Here is a 26,651-nt window from a genome sequence, read left to right as displayed (position 1 = left end):
ATACATGTGCAATATTCCATGTCATCCCACAATTCCAGCATACTGGGGATGGCCTTCTGGCAAACCCACCATTATATCCTCCCTGAGTTTTCTCACTTGCATTCTGGGCATTTTGAAATCCACCATGGGTTTTCTGAAATCCACCTCTTTCTCTAAATCCTCTGGAACCCATTCCTCACATGCAAAACCCATACCCACTTTGATCCATTGGGTGTTAATTATTTAACTGTGACACAACCATTATTTCTTGCGTTCCTACTCATTCTTGGCTTGTCAACACTGCCCCTTCTATAGAAAATGTTGACAATCTTTATGAACAAACTTAGCTTTCTCAGTCTTCCTGTTCTCCTCTTTCTTTTGTTCTACTCTTGTAATAACTGACAATGATGCACAATAGTTAATTGTATCGCAACCCACAGCTTTGCTTCCATCCCTACTTGTTTTTTCATGTGTCTCTGTACCTGTTCTGGTAAACCCTGACACAAAATCTGATAGAATAATGGCACTGGTTTTTCCCATGGTTCACACATTTCAAGCTGGCATCTATCTTGAACATACTGAAAATAAGCAATAGAGACCCATCTTCTTTCATTTTATGCGTCACAATTGCACCCGTATCTGATGTACCAAGATACTGTACCCTGAGAGCCCTCCAAACATCTGCTCTCCAATTATTAAATGGTGCTCCATCATGTGCTGTGTGTTGTGCTGTCACACTCGCATATCCCGCTTGTCTCCAGATGTCATCAGCTCTTTCTCCAAGAATAGCTGTCAGAAGACCTTTTATGTCTCCTATGTCCAGCATGTTTCCCCTTGTCATTTTTTCTAATTCGTATATCAATTTCCCAAACTAGGTAACTTAAATTTTTTGGGGCCGTGGAGTATATTGCGATCTTGCTCCCCCCTTCTTTAGTGAAATAAAGCAGTTAGAGCTGCGGAGTCCTCTTTTTTAGGGGGCTGTGTGGCGAAGGAATACTATGAATCTATAAGACAAAGAGAATACCACAAAGACAGCTACCCGCCTACACACGTGCCAGGTGTGTTTAGTCACACAACGTGCTACCTTTCATGTCGGTCAATTATTTGTGACAGAAAACATAGAGATATACATATTTTAATTCATGGATACAAAACACTTAGAAAAATGTTATATTAAAACAAAGAGAGACAAAAATGCATTTTGTTTACACAGAACATTCCATAAAAGAACGTATACTGAAAATCAATTATCTTGACCAGTTGGTTTGAACTGAACACATTCGTCAGATACTGGTGATGTAGTGAGATTAGTAAACATATAAGGAGACATCCTATTATTAAATGAAACCTTAATATAATTCACTATCCTTGACTTTGTCCGTTTTTCAGTCCTTGACTTTGTCGACACCAAAGAGTGTGTTTCTGGGTCCTGGCGGAAGATGGTTAAAAAGGCTCAGTAGCTAGTTATTTAATGCTATCAGGCATGTGTTGGACCCGTCTTCAGGACTTGATTTATAGAGATCTCCAAAATTAGAATTTCAGAAATAGTTCATTGGTTAATTTCCTTTTCGTAGTTTATTTGGCGTGTGTGGCCTTGATTTTAGAACAAATGCGGACAGGATTCACTGGTCCCAACTGTGATTTCTTCTCAAAAATTTGAAAACTGTGTGGGGAAGTCGCGCAGGTGCGACATGGTCTACAATTGACAGGATACACAGTTCCCTTGGCATTAGATATAATCCATTCAAGAACATGCAGGGGAACTGTGAGAACCCCATCCCATAGTTGGACCCCATTATTAGTTTACCTAATGCAGGGGTAATCGTCCCTATTCATCTTTGTGCTGGTAACAACCATAACCTACTCACATAAGGTGGAGATTCTCCTTTCTCACTAGACAATTGACTTCAGGGAATTTCAGGATATGGTATAAGATCTGGTGTTCTTTCCTTAGTGTGTCCCTGATCTGACCATTTTACCCGGTTATCCAAATGTTGACTTCCCAGGGGGACACATGTTCCCTCCCCTTCTATCTCAAGACTTGACTCTCTTTCCTCGTCTGAAATTACTAGACCCCAACTAGACTGACTATCACCCTCCTCTTCTCTATCGAAATGTTATCTACTCAAAGACAATGCTCTGGGTTCATCACTAAACATGTTTTCATCCTCACCCATTGGTTCAGGTATCGAGGATCCGTTGCCACTCCCTTGAGTCCCATACTCGCGGCTGTGCCTTTTTTGCTGATATATCTTATCAATCCTTTCTCCAATACTTTCTGCATCATATCTTTCCTCTGCCAATGCTACTTTTGGTATTTCTGAACTCTTTCTCTCATCAGGAGAACTTCACTTATCTTGTCCCATTGCCTCTGGATTTCATTGCTTAGTCTTATTTGTTCTTCAAGAATGAAACTGGCATCAAGACCTCACTGCCTTCTATTCTGTTTTATCTCTTCTTCCACTTCCCTTCACTTTCTCGCATTCATTCTTGCCCTATTTTCTTCTTGCCTTTGTTCTTCCCTTCACACTTCCTGTCTTAGTTCTTCTTCTCTGTAATCTTTTTTTCTTCACTTTTTGTGCCTCTTTTTCCTCTCTTTCTTTCTCACCTATCCCTTTCTTCTATCTCTTTCTTTCTACCGGTGTACTTCCTTTGTTTCTCTGCCCACGTTTCGTCTTTTTCCTGTTCTTCTCTATATATCTGTTTCTGTTATTCCATGCTTTTTCTTCCTTGCTCATCCTCCCTTAACTGCTTTTCTCATTCCCTATCCTTCTTTTCTTGCGCATCCTTGTCTTCCCTCTGCCTAACCTCCTCAATGCTTTTTCCATCTAACTTGAGTATTATCTGTCCTCCCATCCATTCGTTCTCTATGAGCGTTACCTCATCAGCCATATCCTTTTCTCCTTTCCATTTCTTAATTTCTCTGTCTATATCTGACAATGTATTCGATCTCTCGCCTCTTTCTTCTTTATCTCGTACGAAATTACAGGCAACTTTCTTCCTTTTGCTCTTTTCTGGACTGTCCTCACTACTATAAGCGGGGGGTTCATAGATTGGGTTACTATACCCCACAGCTACTTTTAATTCCTTTAAAGGATAAACTCCTATCTCCTCTCTATTTACGCTCTAAATCTCGGGTGGAGTAAGAGGAGCTGAGGGCTCAATGCCATCCACTTTATGCTGATTAAGCATCCACTCCTCCTGTACTGGCTCTTGGTACATTTTCCAAAGTTCTAGAACTGCCAGTCTTTTCTCTCATTTTTTTCCTGTGTATGCAGTGTGCACATGTGTGGTCATGTGTTGTAATATTGCTTTTGACAATGATCCCCCTTGTGGCCTTGCCATGAACATTTTATCAGCTGTGCCCTTTATCCATTCTGCACTGTACTGTTTGCCCTTTGACACATGTCTTGCTAATGTTTTACAAAGGGGCATGAGAGAAGTGTCCGCCATAATGACAGGTCGCAATTGACTGTTGATACTTACCAGGTCGTTAATAAATCTCTACCTATATAAAAGCTCATTGCTCAACACTTTTAAAATCAAAACAATAAACATGAGCAAGCACCATCAAACGCTGCTCAATCTGCTTTTTTATTTTTTTTATTTATTTTTATTTTTGATTTAATTGTATGACAATTTTTACAAAAAAGAGAACAGAAAGCCATTTCTGGACTCCTGTCTACAAACTTCCATAAGACAAGTCCATGATTTGGCTTTAGCTTCCTGAATCCCCGCATACAGAAACAAGAAACCTTCAGTTTGTTCACAGTTAGGCATTTTCAGTAACTTCTTCCGGAAGCAGATTTCTTCTACTATAATTTCAGAGATTTGAGAAACAAAGCCACTCCTATGACACATCGTTTATTGTTCCCATTAGTCAACACTGACCAGAGATTTTCCAAGTCTAGGGTTGAATAGTGCTTCAACGGGTCCATGAGAAACCGAGACCTTTCCGTTACCAAACTGGAACACTCCATTATGAAGTGCTTTGTACTTTCTGTGTTTTCCTTTGAATTGCAGAAGCGGCATGTGTTTGATGTCACTTGTTTACGAATTGCGAGGATCTCATTGGTTTTCAGTTGGTTTAGTTTAAATCTTAAGAACATCCGGCTAAGACTTTTGTCTGGAAATCTATGGAGGTAGCTTCGCAATGCGTTAAGTTTCATCAGAGCAGATGGCAAATTGGCTGTCAAAGAATACGCATATGCCACTTCTTGTGTATGGATCCAGTCTGCTTCGAACCGTTTTTTTGATACTCTATCAGGATTTTGAATTAGTGTCTCGATCGTCAGATCCAATTCTTTCAGGATCGCTAGATTCGTTTGTTCCCATTTTGTGAGCATCCAGTTGTCACTGTCAACAATTTATTTTCGTATGGGGTCCAACACTCGTGCTTCAGGGCTATTGATGACTTTGCGATAAAGCATCAAGGTGGCTCTCATTTTTGTTGCTAGCAATGATATGAAAAGTTCTCTCCTTATTAATGCAATTGGTGTAGATGTCGCCAAGCCTAAGACGTTTCACCAGAAAAAAACTTTCAAGTTTCTCCCATATGGTGTTCGGAACCAATGGCATTGCGTCCATGGCATATATCAAGGCAGGAACCACCTTTGACTTGAAAAATCTCAAGATAGGGTGATCGAGAAACAACCATGTTTCTTGTCCACAGCCTTTGCTTGGGCTGTGAGATTTTTTATCTTTAGCCAGAGTGTTTCTTGCATGGTCTTTTCGTCCTTTCGTAGCTGATTGTAATTCCAAGATATTTAAAGGCATGGACCGTTTCTAGTTTCTTACCATCGCAGTGCCAGGAGAGTTTTTGTTTCTTCTTTGAGGGCATGCCCAAAATGAGCACTTTTGTCTTCTCGTTGTTTAGTCGGAGATTATTTTCTGACATATAGGCTACCAAGTTATCCAGTTGGTGTTGAAGGCCTATGGGCGTCAAATCCATCAGGATGATGTCATCGGCATACAGTAGACGATCGATCTTCTCACCTCCCAGTGAGGGTGGGAAATGCCTTACCATGTGGATTGATTCCCTGTAATCTGCAATATAGGAGTTATATAAAGAAGGAGCCAAAGGGCAGCCTTATTTAACTCCTCGTGCTGTCCTGATCGCCTCAGATAGACGTCCGTCCGCACTGAGACGAACTCGTATGGAGGTATCTTGATGTAGAGCCTTTATGGGGTTTAAGATTGAGTCTGGACAACCTTTTGCTTCTAGTTTCGCCCAGAGGCGCTGCCTGTTGACCTGGTCAAAGGCTTGGACCAGGTCAATGAAGACAACGTAGATCGGAAGGCCACCTTGTAGAACTTTTGCCTTCAGTGCGCTCATGAGCAAGATGTTGGTGGTTGTCCCTGAGTTTCTAATAAAACCATTCTGAAAGGGGTCCATTGCATTGGTGGAGCGAGACCAGTTTTGAAACGCATCCAGTACAAGAGACAAAAAAACTTTACCCATGACATCTAATAGGGCAATAGGCCTGTACTGATTTGGATCATAAGTTGCGCCTCTTTTAAAGATAGGTACAATGTTTGCCTTTTTCCAGGTCGGTGGAATTTCCTTAGTCCGATTACAGTTTGAGAAAAGCTTGCTCATGATATTGGCCCACAACTCAGGATGTTTTTTGAGTTCCAGATTGCTGATACCATCAGGACCGGGAGCCCTTGAGTTATTCAATTTCTTGAGTTTGTTTAGGATTGAATCTTTGTCATCAGGGATGGTCCACGGGGTACTAATTTTGTGGCATTCTCTACTAGGAGATTTGATTTTATTCTCATCCGTGATTGGTGCAAATAGTTTTGAAAAGTGATCAATCCAGCGGGCCTCACCCACATTGTTCTGGATGTTGTCATTGATGTTACTGTGTGTACCCTTAATCAGGTTCCAGAATTCCTTTGGCTTATTTCCACAGATGGCAGACAACATTTGTTGTGAGTCATTCAGGTATAGTTTATGACGATAGTGCAAGAGCCAGCTTCTGTAATCGCGCACTGCCTTTGACCAAATTGCCAGATTCTCTGAAGATGGCACCTTTTGATACAGTCTCTTTAGCCTTCTATGCTCCTTCCTTTTCTCTACCAGATCTTTGCTATAAGAATGTGGATGATCTTTCTTTGAAGTATATGTTCTTGCTGTAGTCATGAGGAATCTGGTTAATAAGGGTGTATAGTCCAGGTTGATCCCGTTCTTTCTCGCAATTGCCGTGGTCTTAATTCGGGATCGTGTCAGTTGGGTTTCTAGTTCAAGCAACCCTTTTTCAGATATCTTAACTCGTTTGCCCCTCTCCGCTGTCTCAAGTGACAGAGGGCACAAGAACGTTTGAGACCTGGACGCCCAGCCTTCTATGATTAGGAGGTTGTGATCGCTAAAGATTGTAGGTCTGATTGCGAAGGAATGGATCTCCGGCAAGATGTCTCTTGAGACAAATATATGATCTATCGTCCCTTTTTGATCACCTCTTTGCCATGACGGGATCAGCAGGTTTGCTTTGGAATGCTGCCAGTGAAGATTATACATGTCCCTATCAGACATTATCTTTTCAGGAAGTTTCCCTCTATCCCGTGCTAGGGATTTTTGATTTTGCAGTTTTGAACGGTTTCCAATCCCTTCACATATGGCATTGAAGTCACCATTTATAATCGTACTGTAATCGTTCCTTTTTTGCTGGGCTTCATCCAGGACATTTTGAAGATCATTTGTGAAGTCTTCATTCGTTGTTGTCTCAGGGTTCCAATATATATTTATTAAGAGAACTGTGCTTTCTTTTTGGTCAGTAGAGAAGAGTTTTCTTGTAAGTATTGAGGCCTGGATCCAGTATGGTGTCGGGAGGATTTCAGAAATGTCCACATCCGATCCGGCTCTGATCGCTGTGATAAGACCAGCTGAAGGACGTCCTGTTAGACCTTTCTTGGCACTCGTAAATATTATTTCAAAACCGTCCAGCTGGTGTTTGGTGGTCAACCAGGTCTCCTGCAAGCACAGAACATCAAAGTTGCCCAGGTTGACATCGGTTTCCTTGGTGAGATGGGCAAAGCCCCTCGTATTCCAGCAGCCCAATGTTAGCAATTTTAGCGGGGATGTTTGCTTCTCGGTGACCTTTTCCTGGCATATCTGTAGCTGGATCTTCTTTTCCGGGACTCGTTGCTAATGCTTTTTCCTTGAATTGGAGTCGGCTTTAGGCCAGGTCCAAGGTTCAACTTGGTTTGCCCCTGGTGTTCCCTGGCTGCTTCGACCTTGGTCATTTCGAGAGGTTTGCTGGGGCCTTTTGCTCCGGGTATCAATCTGTTCCCGCCGGTGTTCGGACCGGAGATTTTTCCCAGATCCTTCTCTTTCCCCCTGATTGGGGCTGTGGGTTCCTGATTTGCTTGTGAGCGTGAGACATCCTGCTAATATAGCGGATGCGATTGTCCTTGGTCGTCTTCAGGGTGTCCTTTTGTTTACTTATTTCGCTTTCAGTTCTTTTAACTGAGTATTCTTGTTTGTTAGATCGTCTGATTTCCGATAGTTCGAAACCCACTGACAACAGTTTGTCAGATTCTCTCATTAGATGGAGCTTGATAATTCCGGAATTTAGATGTATGTAGGAGTAGTCAGTTATGCCTGACGTACTTGGCTCCACCATTCAGAGATCCTTATTTTGGATATTCTTCAGGCTTGGAATTTGGGTTAAGATTTTGATGATATTAGTTCTGTTCATGATCAGGCCGTTCTGCTTTGAGTTGATATTTTTCAGCCTTAGCGTATAGTCACTCACAATTTGCTTCGATTCCGTTTTGCGATCATGATCTGGGTCCGATCTGCTCTTTTTCTTTTGCTTCTTGTTCACCTGACAGATATATTGCAGATATGAATCTGAGGCCTTTTTTCCTGTTTCGTTACTAGGCTTTCCAGTCTTTTTCTGGTCATTATTTTCATCCCGTGTCCGAGAGTGGACTGATGTATGGGAATATTTATTCCTTTTCCATATGTTTGTACTTACTCTGCGCACCCTATCATGTCTTTTTTCCTCAGGGGCCCTGGACCTTGGTTTTGTGGTGTCCACGGACTCCACTTTTTGAAGTCTTTGGGGATGCTCGGGGGACTTTGACCGCGAAACAGAGAGTTCGTAAATTTGTACTTTGTTTGGTGGTTCATTTTTAGGGGAGTCTGTAATCCCTTTGTTCGCCTTTCTCTTTGATGGTTTTTTTGGGTTATTTTCAAACCCAATCTCATCCACTGTCAGAATACTCCAGTCTGACTGCTCCTCAACAACAAGGACAAGGACAGTTTCCTTTATGCAGTGGTTTTGTTTTTCCGACGCACGATTCTGGTGCGAGCTGGCTAACTTCTTAGGTTTGGCACGAGGGCCTTCTCTTTTGACAACAGCCTTGGGCTGCCTCATCTGGATTTGCGAGCCCAATGTAGCTTGTGACATATTGTCGTCCCTCTTGGGGTTTCGATTTACGATCGACTTTTGCTGGGTAAATATGACATATGTAAAGTTCTTAGGATTTGTGTCAAGGCCTTTAGTTCTTTGCGCACCTTCTGCAGTCTTTATATAAGAATAGGGATTTGGTGCTTGTTTTTCGACAGCTTCTATAACCATAGTTTGAGTGGACACTGGATGTTCATCTTCCTCCTCTAATATGGCAATGATGGCGTCTAAAGGCTCAGCTCCTTGTTTGCATATTGGAATATCAAGGTCTCTGTCCTGTTGAGATGACGGTCCAGTTATCTCGTGTATAGTGGCAGACAAAGCTGCCGGTGGAGCATTAGTGTGTTGCAATCGTCGGTTTGAACATTCGTCCACAGATGGCTGAGATTCAGGCAGATGGTAGCAAGAGCCGGAATCGGCCGGCCTTTTCCTCCCGGCTCTTTTGACATCTTAAGATCCTTGGGACCCCATAATGTAGCCTTCAGGGTACTGTAATTTTGATTGCATTGAGGCCAGCATGGATACCTGGTCACGGAGCGTGTCATTAATGCTCTCATAGAGCTTGGTAAACGGTGTCATTGCAATCGTTACTGTGGACATTATGGTTGTCAAGTCCAGCTTCTGTTGATCAGGGTTTTGCGGAGGGGACTGTTGAGAACCGCTAAGTCTCCGCATAGGTATTGAAGTGTAGATCGACGGCAGTATTTTTGTCAATTTATTGTCATTGTCTTTCTGAGAGTTCTTTTTATCAGGTTCCTTTGTCCACACAGAATTTCTTGTCGTTGGAGATTGAGCCAAGAATGCCTGCAGCCCAGGGCTCTCCATGATCCTCGGCTCTTCATTTCGTGAATCTGGGGCATGGTAGCAGTGTTCAGGAGAGATTTCTTGCAGACTAGGACTTGATTTTTGTTTCGGGCACCACTCTTCAGTACTCTCAGTTTCAGTTCTTGTTTCGCCAGGGAATTTTTCTTGGTTACTTTTTTCCCTAGTCCCTTCCTGAGGATCTACATTTTCAACCATCAGTGTGGGTTTGTTTGAGTAATGCCATCTGAGTGGCGGTACAACAGCTGCCGGGGTCGCGGGTAAAGTGGTTTCTAAAGGTTCCGAGATTGTGGTGACTTCCTCTACGGGGCATATCATAGTTGGAGAATCAACCTCTGCATCGGCCAGGCTCTCTAGGATTTCACAATCCGATAGCTCCTGCTGAGGATTTAGACAAATCTGCGTCTTTTTCCTGAAGAAGTCATTTAGAGCTGTCACTGTAAAGGGCTTGGTTGGTCCAATCTTTGGGCCCATTTTCTTGTTTGGGGGGACCTTGAGTCTTGAGGTCAATCTTCTTCTCACCTTGTTGTGGTTGTAATGGTGAGTTTTCGTGGTCGTCGTTGGGAGTAGTTTATGTTGATCCTCATTTTGGACTTCTTGTTTTTCTTTTTTTTTTTTTTTTGGTAAAATTACCATTTGCATACAAGCAAATGCAAGGTTTTCTGGATTTTCGCTAGAAGTGCCAGGTTCATTAGCAGATTTGATTTCATCATTGTGCTTGCAGAGAGCAGGATCATGTACAGCTGGATTTCGATGGCATCTTTTACAATTCTGTAGCTCTCCGTTATTTCTGTTGACGCCGGTTAGTGTTGTATGAACCTCCTCTGTGCAGCCCTCCCGGTCTTCTAATGTTAGAACACGGTGCACTTGAACAGCACAAACAGTTTCCACTGGGCCCTTCATTGGATGTGAAGTGGGAGAATGGAAGACCAGGCTCCCGTCCTTCACCTCTCGCGCTTGGCCTAGAGGGTCACGGCCCAGACACCCGCCGCGAGAAGAGTTTGTCCAGTTACCAGACGACCAGGTACCATGGTACAGGAACATACGGATGTGTCCACCTGTTTGCCCAGCAGCCCGCACTGGCCATGTCGACACCTGCGGCTCGGATCAGCTAGACTAAAAAACCACACGTCGTTAGAGATGCCATGACGACCTAGACAACTGGAAGCACATCTGTACAAATATACACACCTAACATTCCCACAACACTCTACACGAAGAACATACTCAGTGCTCTGACGTAGGCGACAGGCATATTCACGGACGTGCATCTTTATTATTTTTACATAGGCTTTCAGAATGCAGAAACGCAAGATGCATCATGAATTCATCTATAACGCCGCTTGCTCACGCTTCTCTTGAAACCCGTTACCACCATGAGAGGTATAATAGAAACACGATACTGGTCATGGAAATATACGCCACTATAACCTAAAGCACCCATGCCCGAAATGGATCACTTATACACCAGGCCCAAGTAGGCCTCAGGCAAGAGTTCCCGTGGACATTAACAAAGCAAAAGTCAGGTTGCTGATCCCGCAGAATGAGCCTGGTGGAGCAACCAGCCAAGGTCGCAATGTTGCAAACCCACATCCAAGAACAAATCATCAAAGGCATGATGTTGCAACCTTGCACTCCGCGTACCAACGTTAGAATCATATCTACATATTAAACCAGACACACAGTGGAAAAGCAATATTAATTGTGCAGAATTCTGCCTCAAACACGGTCCCGCCTCACGTGATCAAGCCGAACCTGACGAGATGCCAAAGCCCAGGAGAAAGAAAGGCGTCTGGGTCCCTCGCTACGAGACATAGGCCGATACACTTGAAAGGCTCAATGGACATCTGCTACAGTGGGAGCGGTCAGCCTTCCACCTATGAATAAATCCTCACATTGTCTGCACGTACCCTTATTGAAACATTGTTGCAAACACAGGTACACCGAGAGCTGGGAACAACGGTGGTCCCAGGCTGGGGAGCTCACGGATGCACCAATCAGAACATGGGGCTCTTATCTCAGACGTCAGTAACATTAGCCAATCCTCAGGAGTCTTCATGTAACAATTCTTATGTATCTAATTATAGGGACAACCCAGATATACCACCTGACTACACCTTGACCACTAATATCATTCTCTATATGTGTACTATACTAACCCTACCACTCGAGCAACCAATTAAGAATGGCGATAGGTTTTTTTGTTAACTTTTTGAAGTGACGCAAGTAGCGCGTCATATTACAATAAAAAGGGCCTGCGAGCCCCACGAGTGTGTGTGTCAGGACGAACGCGTACGCTCCTTGACCCATCCCTGCCGTTTGCATAATAAACAGCAGAAGTTGCCTTGCTCCTTGTGTGTGCCTCATACTCTGTCTCGATCCGAGATATACACGGGAGGAGTTGGGGCCTCCCTGCCCGGAGGTCTGCGGACGGCCCGGCCGACCCCGGCAGAATTTCCCCCCGACAAGTTGGAGGCACTGCTGAGATCTGTTTAAGATCGACTTTTATTTTTAATTTTTCCAGGCACTCCCGTTGCGAGGAGGCCCGGCGGCGCGGCCCCCTCTGCCGTTGCCCCCTTCTGAGGACTACAGGACCATCGCGGAGCTGCGAGAGGACCGGACAGCGCAATCCGGATATTGGCCCTCGGGAGCCGGTTGAGAAGTATCCCGCCCGCGGTCGGCGAGTGTCCAGACGTGGTCCAGACGAGGGGAGGTGGCGAGCCGCTTGGAGGGGTGCACGCAGTCGAGCGGCCCTGCATCGAGAGAACTTGGTGAGCATGACACGCACAACAAGCAATGCGAAATTGTGAGGGAGGGGGAGGAAGTAAATAAGGGAGGAGGGAGGTATTGTAAAGCGGCGAGGGTTTAATTGAGTGTTGCTAATGGAATGAATGGTAGCGAAACGAGTGCGAGAGCAGGCGGCTAACGTTACGCGAAAGAGGGGGGCGGGGCACGAAAATATCACGTGCAGCCGCTCGTAACAGTGAGCTAACGTTACGCGAAAGAGGGGGGCGGGGCACGAAAACATCACGTGCAGCCGCTCGTAAGACACTGATTGGCCTAAATCGCGACTACGTGTGAGGGTGGGTGTGTGGTTTCCTACGGTTTGATATTTATTATTGAATGAGTAGATGAGGTTCCCTATTGTTCGAGCAAGAAACTCGATAGGTAGATGACGTTTCCCTGTGGGCGGTGGCTAGTTACGTAGTTGCCCAAAACGGAAGATAATTGGCTGGTTAAGCCCTCCTGTTGAGGGGCGTATCACACGCGAGGCGACGCAGCGTGCGCAGTCCGGTTATAGTATTGATGAGATTACCTTGTTCCAGGAGAGACAGGAAGACAGCTGTAGGGTTAGCGGGGTAGATTACAAGTGTATTTTGAATTTAAAGAACATAACACGAATATACCAGTAGCTCGAAGAAATCGGTGACGTCACCAGTAGGGATTTAATAGGATATCGCGAGCACAAGGAACATTGGGTTGAGAGTGGTGGGGAGGAGAAGCATGATAAAGGAGCTGATACGGAGATAAACTATAAACCAGTGGATCGAAAGAAGAAGGGGAAAGGGGCGTGGCTGCGCACGGAGAACGCCGGCCACGGCAAGTGTAAAAGGGGGAGGAGAACGGAGAAACAGGACAACTGTATAAGATCGTCGTAAGGGGTACGCAGCCGCAGGGGGCTGCGTGCGCTTCGGCCGCAGGGGGCAGTAGGGGAAGGAATATAATATAACATCACATTTATTACTATTGCATAATTTGTCAAAGGATTGTCGTAAGTCCCCACACTTGCGGGGCGAGGTAAGCAATACAAGGTTGTATATTGTAAATTGGTAGTAAGGGGAAGGGTAACAAGGGGAGTACAACCATGTCATACGGGAGAGGGTCGGGAGGGTGGGGGAACACCCTCACTACCCCACTACAGCACATATGCACCACACTGCCACCACACAGGGAGAAGTTAATTAAGTACAGCATAGAGTGGACCCAGGGGACAGACAACAAAATGTTAACACCATGGCCGCCTAGTGGTAGTTTCGATCCATATGCCCAACACTCACTACTGAACCATCTGCACAATACATACAAGGGGAAGAAGTTGGCAAACCACGTGGAGGTGTTTAACTTATGGAGGATGTTCCAGGGGTCTCGACCAGGACCAAATGGAATGTTCACTATGGGGGAAACACCGGAAGAAAAGGAGATTAAGAAAGAAGGAACGGGTGGGGAAAAGGAGAGCGAAAGCACAAAAAATACGGGGAACGAAAGAAAGGGAGGAGAAAAGGTTGATAAATCAGACGACATAAAAAAGGAACCGAGCAATGAGATACCCATAACACCGGGAGTGAAAACAGAGGGAGGAGGGTTGTACCCTTTAAGAGAATTAGGAGAAATAGAAAGGCAGTTAAGGGCGGCTGAAGGATACTCAAACCCGGCATACAGCCCTCCACCATATGTGGCTCATGGGAAGATACCAATGGGGGAAGGGAGGATTAGAGAAGAGCAGACTGTAGAGATAGGAGACGATGAGTGGGTAGCTGCACAGATATTGTTGAAATTACGAGGCTCACTAACTGGAGAAGAAAGGGAGGCGGTAAGGAGAACAAACGAGGATAGTGCCAGAGAGAGTGAAATGAGGGGAGAGGAGCTACTACGGCAGAAGGAAGAGATTTTGGAGGAAAGATTAGCAAAACTAAGGGATGAGCAGAATGAACTGATCAAACAACTTGAGAGGGAGGAAAGAGAGAGAGTGAGGAAAAGGAAAGACGGTAAGGACGAATTGGAAAGATTAAGGGAACAAAGCGAGGAACAAAAGAGAGAAGCTGAAAGGGTAAAAGCAGCAGCAGATAGGGTATCAAGAGTAGTGCTGAGAGAGAAGAAGAAGGAAGAAGAAGAAAAGGAAAAAGAAATGGAAATATGGAGGAGGAGGATAATATCTGAGACAGCTAAAAAATATGAAGAGGGGAAGGTAATAGAGAGTATAGTAGAAAGAGAAAGGGTGAAATGGGAAAGGAAGAGGGAGGATGAAAGGATATTGGAACAGATGAGCAACGAAGTAATGGAGGAATTAAAAAGGAAAAGAGAGGAAAATAGTAGGGAAATGGAGGAGAGAAGGGAAGAAGGAAGAGAAGGGAGGGGTAGGGAGAGTGAAAGATGGGGAGATGTATATAAAAGTAGGGAGGTAGCAACGACATCAGCACTAGGGGGGACAGTTGGTAACAACGAAAGGGGAGAAAGAGACCTAATAGATTTAAAAACAGTAACAATAAAAGGAAAAAAGGCAGAGTGGGGGGTGTCATTTATAAATGATTTTTGCAGTGAGGAGGAAGAAGGAGTGGAGAAGGATGGAAGAGAGAGTGAAAGGGAAAGCTTAGATAAACTGTACCTCACTAGAACAAACATAGATTCGCCCTGGATAAGTAGAAGAGGGGAGGAGCTGGAGAGAAGTAAGGAGGAAACGAAAAGAATAGGGGAAACACAAACCAATGAAACCACGCCACCCACATCTCCATCACGCCGCCCTCCCACGTCACTACCTACATGTTCAACCACCGCACGCTCTCTGCACAGAATAAAGCTCGCGCCCTTCATGAACGAACTTACACCGTATGCATGTCGGCTTAGGGACCTCCCTAGTCGCAGGCAAGACAGACAAATAAACATACCCATATTGAACACAGGAAATGATGAAAGAAGGGGAAAGGAAGAAGAGGGAGGTAGGGGCAGAGGTAGTAAGGAAGAATTTGAAGTAGTAAAAGAAATGGGGGAAGAGGAGGGGTGTGAAGACTCAATATCATGGAGCGTAAAGGGTGACAAAAGACAGAATTTAATGCCACTGTTGGAGAGAGGAGGGGTTAGACCACAGTATGTACCTTGGAAACATACGGATAAGGAAAATATAAAATGTAGGCTCCCATCACTAAGTGGAGGTGCGGGTAAGTGGATATATGAAATGGAAAAACACACCGCAGGACAGAAACTAGCAGTAGGAGATGTGAAGGGCCTGTTAATATCAATATTAGGGGATAGAGCGGATGACATTTGGAAAAGAGCGGGATTCCATGGGGTAACAATAACAAACACATCGCATGATGGGGCACCATTTGCAAACTGCAGACATGCGCTATGGCAGGCACTGAGAGTGCAATACCCAGACACCTCAGACATAGGAGCCATTACTTCCCGTAAGATGGGTGAAAATGAGGATCCTGTTGATTATATCCAGGACATTCAAGAGAAGTGGCGCATGGAAACTAGAGAACAATGGGACAAAACACCAGCCATATTTTATCATATACTAGTACAAGGGCTCCCAGAAGGAGTTCAGAAACAGCTAAAGAAAGTAGTAGGAATGGAAGCAAAACCATGGCCAGAAATACAACTGACTATAGTACATCACTGCAGGACATGGCAAGGAAAGATGAAACAAAAGGAGGAGGACAGGAAAACAGAAGAGGCCAAATTAGTACAAAAAAAACTTACTAAATATACAATGGAAGGGGCACTAATAACTACGCCCACACCAATGGCCCAAAGCCCAACGCAAGTAGTGGCTGCACAAGATCCAGCTCAAATAGCGCCCCCACAAGGTGTAATACAGCAAGTGCCGCCTCTGCAATTACACACACCGAACATGGGAGGAGGGTACCCAATGCAAGGAACTGGGTATTATAGTTATAACAGAGGAAGAGGAGGGGTTATGAGGGGGAGAGGATATGGATATAATACCCAGCAACAGGGGGGGGGACTCAGAAATTACTACCCCACAGGGCAACCCGTATACCAGGACAACACAGGGAGCTTCCCATGGCAAAACAGGGAACCACCCGTGTGTTGGAGCTGCGGACTATTAGGACACATGTCACGTACATGTAGGGTCAGGCCAGGAACACCAGCATGGAATGAACAAGCACAACCTAGGACCTCACAAGAACAGCAGGGCATGCAACAACAGCAGATGTCACAACAAGGGAGTGACCAACCACAACAAACACGACAGCAACAAACCTATTCACTGCCACAACAACAAATAACACAGCAACTGACGCCGCCACAACAACAAGTGGCGTTAATACAACCACCACCCCAAAATGAACGAACACAATTGGGTGGGGTGTCGGTGTTGGGACACAACCCTTATACAGGGAATGGCCAATCATTGTACCCCCAATAGGCCAGCCCACAGACGGCCTTGGTGTGTCCGATCCTGTCAGTAACACCTAATAGTGCGGAGGAGCCACGCATAGAGGTAACGATAGGTGACAAAAAATTATCATTTCTTGTTGACACCGGGGCAACCCGGTCTTGCATAAGGGAAGGTAAATTTAAGATGTCAGGCGAAGCCATGAACACCCAAGGATTTTCTGGGGCTAAAGGGTTGGTTCCATTTACTGATAACGTTCCCTTATCTATTGGAGATTATGATCTGTCAGTCCCACTTTTGTATTATAGTGCCTCGCCAGTAAATATACTGGGGAGAGACATAATGAACAGGTTGAATATGACGATCTCCTTTACAGAGGATGGCATAATTTGCTCTACTCCAGGGATTAACATGCTCGCAGCACGACAGATTTTGCAAGCATACTGTGGACAGACAGCGATTAGGGCGGAGCCACTGGATGGCGAGATATTCCAATATGGCACAGACATGGCATTTGCATGGATGCCAGGGATAGAAGGGAAAATATGGAGGAGGCCAGCAGCCTATCTATTCCGACCAGAAACACCAGCTAATGAACTGGAAGGGAAGGTGTTTGCAGTGGACATTGAGAGCATTATTGCAACAGCTGATTATGTTGCTGTGCACGCCCAAGATAAAGAAGGGAGAGCCTGGAGGGCGGTGATAGCACTAGCAGAAGGGTGTAGGCTGACCCAGGTGTCAGATGAAGAGCTGTTCTCAGAAGAAAAGGAAGAAAATGAAATGGTGTTCATGATGAGTGTAGAAATATGGCTAAGAGTGGCTCACAAACAAGTAGCACAGAAAATTGCAATGGCACTTGAGGCACCCGCAGGCACCCCAGTCCCATTTTTTAAGGAGGATATGTCAAAGGTGCCCAAATCATTATGGACTATTAGCCCTTATGACGTGGGATGCATAAAAAGCATAGGGGGTGTAAGGATAAAATTGAAAAAAGGTGCCATATTACCAAGAGTGAAACAGTACCCATTGTCAAAAGAGGCAGATGAGGGCATATATGAAACCATAACGGCCCTTATAAACAATGGCATATTGGTCCCCTCAGAATCACCATGTAACACAGCTGTGTACCCGGTGCGCAAGGCTAAAGGGGGGTCTTGGCGCTTCATACAGGACCTCAGACCCTTGAACAACATAGTAGAAGCACAGTATCCAGTAACAGCAAACCCGGCCACAATATTGTGTGGCATTCCAGCAGAAGCATCACGATTTACAGTGATTGACCTTAAAAATGCTTTTTTCTCAATACCATTACACCCAGACTCACAAGATTTGACAAGCTTTACTTACCGAAATACAAAGTGGAAACATACCAGATTACCACAGGGGTATTGTGAATCACCCTCAATTTTCAATAGAGTAATACAGATGGATTTGGGTAACGTTGAGGTGGAAAGCACAGTGTTACAGTATGTGGATGACTTAATAATTTGCAGTACAAACGAAAGCAAATGTAGAGAGGACTCCTTAAAAATGTTGACAATATTGGCTGAAAAGGGGTATAAGGTAGACATGGAAAAGATACAATACTGTCAGGAACAGGTACTTTACATTGGCCAACTGATATCTCAACATGGAAGAAGGATTGCACCACAAAGAGCACAGGCCATCTCAAGCACTCCCGTGCCACAGACTGTGAGAGAACTGCAGCAATTTCTGGGGCTGTGCAACTACTGTAGAGCATGGGTATTTGATTATAGCTCATACATAGGACCCCTGCTTGAGGGTTTGAAGGAAGCAAATAAAGGGGAGAAAAAGTTGGGATGGACTATGGAAATGAGGGAGGCATTTGACGAATTAAAGGACGCGATATCAACTGCTCCAGTACTGGCATCCCCAGACTATGAGCGGCGCTTCTTTATATTTTCACATTGCGACTCAGCAGTGATGAAAGCAGTGTTGGCCCAAAAAACTAGCATGGGCTATAAACCAGTAGCATTTTACAGCGGTCACTTAGACCCTATAATGTTAGGCCACTTCTCTTGTGAACAAGGTCTCGCTGCAGCTGCTTTTGCAGTAGAAAAAGCATCAGCAATAACTATGGGGTGTCCAACTACACTATTTGTGGAACATGCATTATTTGCGATATTGAATAAACCTAAGTCCACACTAACAACACAGAGGGCATCAGGTTATGAGATTATTTTGTCTAAAGCTGAACTAGCAATTGTTAGATGTAGCACGGTTAACCCTGCAAGGTTCCTAGCAGAAGTAATTGAAGAGGGAGATTACGCCCACGACTGCACCCAAGTAACTGAAATGTACTCATGTACTAGGAAAGTTGAAGAAAACGCACTAGAGGGAGGTGAGCTTTTGTTTATTGATGGGTCATCAACTATTGATCAAGGAGATGGGATACGAAGGACTGGGGCAGCAGTAGTAAAAATGATGGAGGCGCCGGTGTGTGTGGCTATGAAGTGTGTACAATTACCACAGCATTACTCTGCTCAAGCCGCGGAACTCGTTGCACTAATATTGGCATTAAAGGAAAGTTTTAATAAAAGAGTAACTATATATTCTGACAGTGCATATGTTACATCAACTGTCCACTCAGGGCTATCAAAATGGAGAAGAAGAGGGTTTAGGAGAGCTGATGGCACTCCAGTACAACATGCCCTCTTGTTGGCTGAACTAATTGAAGTAATAAACGACCCCCAAGAACTAGCCCTGGTAAAATGCACCGCACACACAAATGGAGAAGACTACGTATCAAAAGGTAATGCAGCAGCAGACGCACATGCGAAATATGCTGCATATTTTGGTGAGATATGGAACCCCACAGACTCACAGAGAGGGAGAGGGAGGGGAATAGCTAGGGAGATGTTAATAAGAGAAGGGTACACCCATCTCCCAGCCACACAGATTATGGAACTACAAGCGGCTGCACCAATGGCCGAAAAAGAAATATGGGTGAAAAGAGGATGCACAATGTCACCAACTGACGCACTATGGCGCCAGGGTGGCACTGGGAAAGTTGTAATACCGTTGGCACTGTTAAATACCGCCCTGAGCCAATTACATCACCCTGCCCATACAGGCAAGGAAATAATTGCAGCACGAATTAGAGAAGATTGGTTTTGTCCCGAGTTAACCTCTCATGTGTCAAATTTTATCAGCAATTGCCTCACATGTCAACAGTTTACGGCCGGTCATACTTTAAAAGTGATAAGAGGTATCATACCCCGGCCAGAAGGACCTTTTCGGCACCTTCACATTGACTATGTTGATATGATCAACATATGTCAAGGTAATAGGTATATGATTGTAGTAGTATGCCCATTTTCTAGGTGGATTGAAGCAGGGCCCTGTTCACACCCTGATGCGTTTAGAGCAGCCAAATTCATAGTAAGGGAGGTCTTCCCCAGGTGGGGAGTGTGCGAGGTGTTAAGATCAGACAACGGGCCCCATTTCGCAAACGAAATGTTCCAGCATATCACATCCCTGCTGAACATTAAACACAAATTTGCATGTGCATACCACCCACAGGCTAATGGTGTATGCGAACGCCTGAATGGCTTATTGAAGGAGGCAATTGCTAAAATACAACAAACAACAAAGAAAAGTTGGTTGTATTGCCTTCCGTTAGCATTGTTTGAACTTAGAAACAGGCCAGGGTCCGACCACCACCTCACCCCACACGAAGTGGTTACTGGACGCCAAATGCGCCTTCCCCTAACACCAACGTCAAGGGCATTCACCGACCACGAAAGTTCAGCGAATGTGTTAGGTGATGAAATGTATCAATATGTGTCTTCTTTGATTACTAGTGTCGTGTTTGTGTCTCAACAGCTCGAGCGCACACGGGGCGGGTCTACCAGCAACCAAGAAAAAGACGAAAATACAGAATTGGGAAAGGAGAACTTGTGCAAACTTGCCAAAGGTGACCACGTACTACTTCGCAATTTCAATAGGAAGTGGAACCAGAAGAGGTTCACTGGCCCCCATCTGGTAGAGGACGTATCAACAAGAGCAGTAAAACTAAAGGATAAGCGTGCCTGGAACCACCTACATGACGTAAAGATCTACAAACTGCAGACCCGCCCCAGCGCCAACGACAGATCCATTGGAAGAACAGCAACCACATCCCCTACAGCGGAAGAAAGTTTAACCACAGACAACGACCCAATTGTTCCCTCGGAGACAATAACTAACGAAGAAGGGAGTGATCCCCATACTGCCCACCCCATGATCACTCGCTCAAAGAGTAAAAATACTTCCGCCATTTGAGCACAAACCCCCCCATTGACTGCTAAGTACAGTTGTAACTAAAACTGAAGGACATGCTTGCACTAATACACATGTAAACACGTGAATGTTCTCTTTTTTTCTCTCGCACATACAGGAACTGCGTAATATTGTATTGTTAAGAAAGCTAATTAACAAATTCAGTGTGCAGGTGTAGATGGTGCTGCCAGACGATAACTACCCAGAAGAATTGTCACACCAGTTCGTATACGAAATAAAGAGGCCAACATACTTAAAAAGGAGAAGGGTACGTGTCTACTACACAGCCTTCCTCCTGGCCATAGAATATCACATGCCCCACCTCCACCCATACTTGCCGGTCTTAAGAGACCCATCACTTAGAGTAGCGTGGGAGCAGCTCTTCGCCTGGGCACTGAATGACTACTTGATAGGGAGAGCTTAAAACTAACATTTAATAACAAGCACTTTTGAGAATTTTTAGGCGGGCAACTGTAACGTCGCAAGAATAAGCTGCCAGGACTGCAGCAAGGTAAGAGCAAAATGCCGGTGAAATTAGCACATGTAATAAAAATAATAGGGATTTTTATGATCACCGGGTTCTTGGCTGCCTCTGTCTGGCAGTACAGCTATGCTATCGATTTTATTGCTGCGCACAAACTTAATATACCCCCGCCCTCTGCTGCAACAGGTGTTACGTCAGGTGGTAATAGTAACATTGCACCCAAGCAAAATAGAGTTAAACGCAGCACATACTCAGACAATAAAGGTATTGATAATTATGTACAAGATTCAGCACATGTCACAAACAACATATGGTACCAGCACATGACCCGCATTGGTAAGCAGACAACTGAGGATAGCTGTTACGTTTGCTCATTAATACCATACGCCATGAGCGCCTCACGAACATTTGTTGCCACAGAAATAGATGAAAAAACAGCACAGTGCATAATATATTTGGCCCTGTTCCAAACGAAAGGAAGATTTCAAGGAACAGTGGTGCACATGACATGGAAAACGCGAGACTCATACCCATATGAAAACAACTTCCTCAAGACCTATCTGAGTTATCACAAGACCAGTTTACATGCCGAAGCATTCAGGTACATAACAAGTGGCCCTGCAAAAGGAGAAACAAAGAAGGTAACACTGCAGTATCTACCATGTGATTGGTACGCCACTGAAGTTCCGGGTAAACAAGGATGCTGGGAAAGGCCGCTACTGACGATAACAGGAAAGGTGTATCTGGACAACAGCTGGGAGATAGGAGTAATTGGCAGCAACATGGTAACAAAAGAAACTATCTCAACCATCGAGACACACAATCATCGATGTTGGACGACGTGGATCAAGTACGTACCTATGCTCACGTGGGTAGAAGAAGATGAAGACCCAATAACAATATTACCATTGACTGCGCCCAAAGTATGCTACCAGCATAAAGGAGAGGTGGATGTAGGATATAACACCAATTGTGCAAGTGTGATGGAGTTACCTGAGGGGGGTGCGGGAACAGCAGTAATAATGGACCATTATTGGGCCTGCGGAGAAAAGGCATATCATGCACTGCCTCCCCTGTGGAATGGTGTGTGCACAATGGTACACGTCAATGTACCATCACTAGTGGTACCTAAGAAGCATGTCAATGTGGCGAAATTTCCTAAAATGGATGAAGGGGATAAGAGACGAAAGAGATCTGCACCACTCCAGAAGGAGCAAGAGAACAAGACCAACAGCGAGGATACTGTCCTAAATAGGAGAAAACGACAAGGAGAGCCACTGACAGGAAATTACCTGTGGGGAAGGTCGGAAACGGAACTAACGTCAATACCGCCAGAACACAGACTATTCAGCAGAGCAGCAATGTTTTTCTCCTCAATAATACATCCGGGACTGCAGGCATACGCAAACGCAAAATGGCTCCAAATAACAAGATGGGAACTAATGATGACCATCAATTCAACAGTAAATGGGTTCAACGCAATTAAAGAGGAGCTGCGAGCTATAAGGATGGTAGCACTACAGAACAGATATGTACTGGACCTTCTCACAGCAATGGAAGGAGGAGTTTGTGCAAAGATAGGACAATCTTGCTGCACGTTCATACCTGCCAACGATGCTGACAATGGTACACTGACAGAAGCAGTTTCACAATTGGCCCAGATGCACTCTAAAATGATGGACGAGAGTAACGGTGTAAACAAGGATAAGAGCTGGTTCTCACTATTATGGTCATGGATGCCATCTTGGCTGTCGGATGGACTGAAAATAATAGTGGGGTGTACTATTTTGGCTGGAGCTACTCTGATCATAATTAAATTTTGGAAAGCCCGAAAGGCACGCACGGCTGACGAGTTGCTGGAAATGGTGGGAATGCACCCCTTGATGCCAGCAGATGATGGTCAGCATACAGGGGTGATAATACAAGAGAGGGAGAAGCTGCGCACACAAATCATCACCAACCATCTAGATCCACCATCAGTGAAGATCGAGAACCCAAGGAACCCCAGGAGCTACATAGGAAGATGGGTATACTGTACTCCTGGAGGAACATGTGAATACATGTATTGGTCGTTTGAAGATCATGTAAACCATTATGGACATCTCGGAGGGATAACTAAGATATGGAGGGTAAGAGGAGATAACGAGAAGGATATGTTTGTGGTCGACAAGTCGACCAGAGGGGGGACTGAAGTGGGAGAATGGAAGACCAGGCTCCCGTCCTTCACCTCTCGCGCTTGGCCTAGAGGGTCACGGCCCAGACACCCGCCGCGAGAAGAGTTTGTCCAGTTACCAGACGACCAGGTACCATGGTACAGGAACATACGGATGTGTCCACCTGTTTGCCCAGCAGCCCGCACTGGCCATGTCGACACCTGCGGCTCGGATCAGCTAGACTAAAAAACCACACGTCGTTAGAGATGCCATGACGACCTAGACAACTGGAAGCACATCTGTACAAATATACACACCTAACATTCCCACAACAATCTACACGAAGAACATACTCAGTGCTCTGACGTAGGCGACAGGCATATTCACGGACGTGCATCTTTATTATTTTTACATAGGCTTTCAGAATGCAGAAACGCAAGATGCATCATGAATTCATCTATAACGCCGCTTGCTCACGCTTCTCTTGAAACCCGTTACCACCATGAGAGGTATAATAGAAACACGATACTGGTCATGGAAATATACGCCACTATAACCTAAAGCACCCATGCCCGAAATGGATCACTTATACACCAGGCCCAAGTAGGCCTCAGGCAAGAGTTCCCATGGACATTAACAAAGCAAAAGTCAGGTTGCTGATCCCGCAGAATGAGCCTGGTGGAGCAACCAGCCAAGGTCGCAATGTTGCAAACCCACATCCAAGAACAAATCATCAAAGGCATGATGTTGCAACCTTGCACTCCGCGTACCAACGTTAGAATCATATCTACATATTAAACCAGACACACAGTGGAAAAGCAATATTAATTGTGCAGAATTCTGCCTCAAACACGGTCCCGCCTCACGTGACCAAGCCGAACCTGACGAGATGCCAAAGCCCAGGAGAAAGAAAGGCGTCTGGGTCCCTCGCTACGAGACATAGGCCGATACACTTGAAAGGCTCAATGGACATCTGCTACAGTGGGAGCGGTCAGCCTTCCACCTATGAATAAATCCTCACATTGTCTGCACGTACCCTTATTGAAACATTGTTGCAAACACAGGTACACCGAGAGCTGGGAACAACGGTGGTCCCAGGCTGGGGAGCTCACGGATGCACCAATCAGAACATGGGGCTCTTATCTCAGACGTCAGTAACATTAGCCAATCCTCAGGAGTCTTCATGTAACAATTCTTATGTATCTAATTATAGGGACAACCCAGATATACCACCTGACTACACCTTGACCACTAATATCATTCTCTATATGTGTACTATACTAACCCTACCACTCGAGCAACCAATTAAGAATGGCGATAGGTTTTTTTGTTAACTTTTTGAAGTGACGCAAGTAGCGCGTCATATTACAATAAAAAGGGCCTGCGAGCCCCACGAGTGTGTGTGTCAGGACGAACGCGTACGCTCCTTGACCCATCCCTGCCGTTTGCATAATAAACAGCAGAAGTTGCCTTGCTCCTTGTGTGTGCCTCATACCCTGTCTCGATCCGAGATATACACGGGAGGAGTTGGGGCCTCCCTGCCCGGAGGTCTGCGGACGGCCCGGCCGACCCCGGCAGAATTTCCCCCCGACAGATGTATCATTTCATCCTGTTCAGTTCTCACGGGGCTTATGTGCTGAGGTGCTTTATCTTCGGTAGTGATAGTCGACTGGGGCATAACACAGTGGAGCTTTCGTCCCGATCAGAGTTTTTATCCAGCTTCTCTGTGATCAGTGTGCACACGTCTACATTCAAGTGGCCAGTCCATTTGCGTATCGTCTGAGGCCCCTCTCCTGAGGGGGGGATAGACACAGACTGGGAAATCGAACTGGCCACCTCAGCGAGAGTCGTTGGCAAGATCTCTGCTTGCAGGTATTCGCTCGCGTCCCCAGCAACGGTGCCATGCTGAGATCATTTCCAGCCTCAGAGATGAATTCCCTGCGGCTGTAGGTATTCATTGACAACCTCGCATTTTTTGGTTGGAAGCCTGTAGCGAGCTCGGGCGGGTCCGATGAAATAGTCCGTTTCGGCACCCGCTTAGGCGCCGATGGCTTTTCTCCCCGCCTCTTAGTGTTTGCTTTTCCCGCTAGGGTTTCTTTCAACGGTCAGAGCACCCGTGGGGGACTTCGGCCACAGAGCTAGCGAGCTAGCAGGTGAGGTGGGGAGGAGAGGATGGGGGGAGCGGGGAAAAAGGGCAAGGCGAGGTTGCAGGAAGAAGGGATTGGGATGGAAAAGAGGAAAGCAAGGGAGGAAGGGGTAAGGAGGGTAAAGAGACAGGAGCAGGGAGACACTTTACAGCGCCTGCATCTTCCGGAAAGGGGGAGGGAAGGAACGCCATACCTGTATCCGCTTCGGGGACGCTCGATGGAGGCGGTGATTGCTGCTGTTTTTCTCTTGCTTTTTGTCTCACAGAGGAAGAGCCCATCCTGTCGGTCTTGTCTATGCGAGGCTGTAAGTCCGTATTAACCATTTGTCCTCAAAGACCGCGGTCACACCACGGTCTGCCACAGTCTGCAACTTCACTCAGCAGCTCACTCCGCGGCCACTCCGCGGCCGCTCCGCGGCTGGAGTGGCTATTTGAAGAATCAGGTTCAGTTCAGGTGAGCTGGGAAAACGATGTCCACTGAAAAAAGACTCGGGGTCTGCCACAGTCTGTAACTTCACTCAGCAGCTCACTCCGCGGCCGCTCTACGGCTGGAGTGGCTATTTGAAGAATCAGGTGCAGTTCAGGTGAGCTGGGAAAACAATGTCTACTTAAAAAAGACTCAGGGTCTGCCACCGTCTGCAACTTCACTCAGCAGCTCACTCCGTGGCCGCTCCGCGGCTGGAGTGGCTATTTGAAGAATCAGGTGCAGTTCAGGTGAGCTGGGAAAACGATGTCCACTGAAAAAAGACTCGAGGTCTGCCACAGTCTTCAACTTCACTCAGCAGCTCACTCCGCGGCCGCTCCGCGGCTGGAGTGGCTATTTGAAGAATCAGGTGCAGTTCAGGTGAGCTGGGAAAACGATGTCCACTGAAAAAAGACTCAGGGTCTGCCACAGTCTGCAACTTCACTAAGCAGCTCACTCCGTGGCCGCTCTGCGGCTGGAGTGGCTTTTTGAAGAATCAGGTGCAGTTCAGGTGAGCTGGGAAAACGATGTCCACTGAAAAAAGACTTGGGGTCTGCCACAGTCTGCAACTTCACTCAGCAGCTCACTCCGTGGCCGCTCCGCGGCTGGAGTGGCTTTTTGAAGAATCAGGTGCAGTTCAGGTGAGCTGGGAAAACGATGTCCACTGAAAAAAGACTCGGGGTCTGCCACAGTCTGCAACTTCACTCAGCAGCTGACTCCGCCAATCTGCTTTTGCTTCTACAACCTATCTGCCTTCTGATTGGC

This window comes from Ambystoma mexicanum, chromosome 8, assembly GCF_040938575.1.
Source record: "Ambystoma mexicanum isolate Mex_15411 chromosome 8, UKY_AmexF1_1, whole genome shotgun sequence".
NCBI classification, from domain to species: domain Eukaryota; kingdom Metazoa; phylum Chordata; class Amphibia; order Caudata; family Ambystomatidae; genus Ambystoma; species Ambystoma mexicanum.
The sequence above is the reverse complement of the archived record's forward strand: the minus strand, read 5'-3'. Positions refer to the sequence as shown.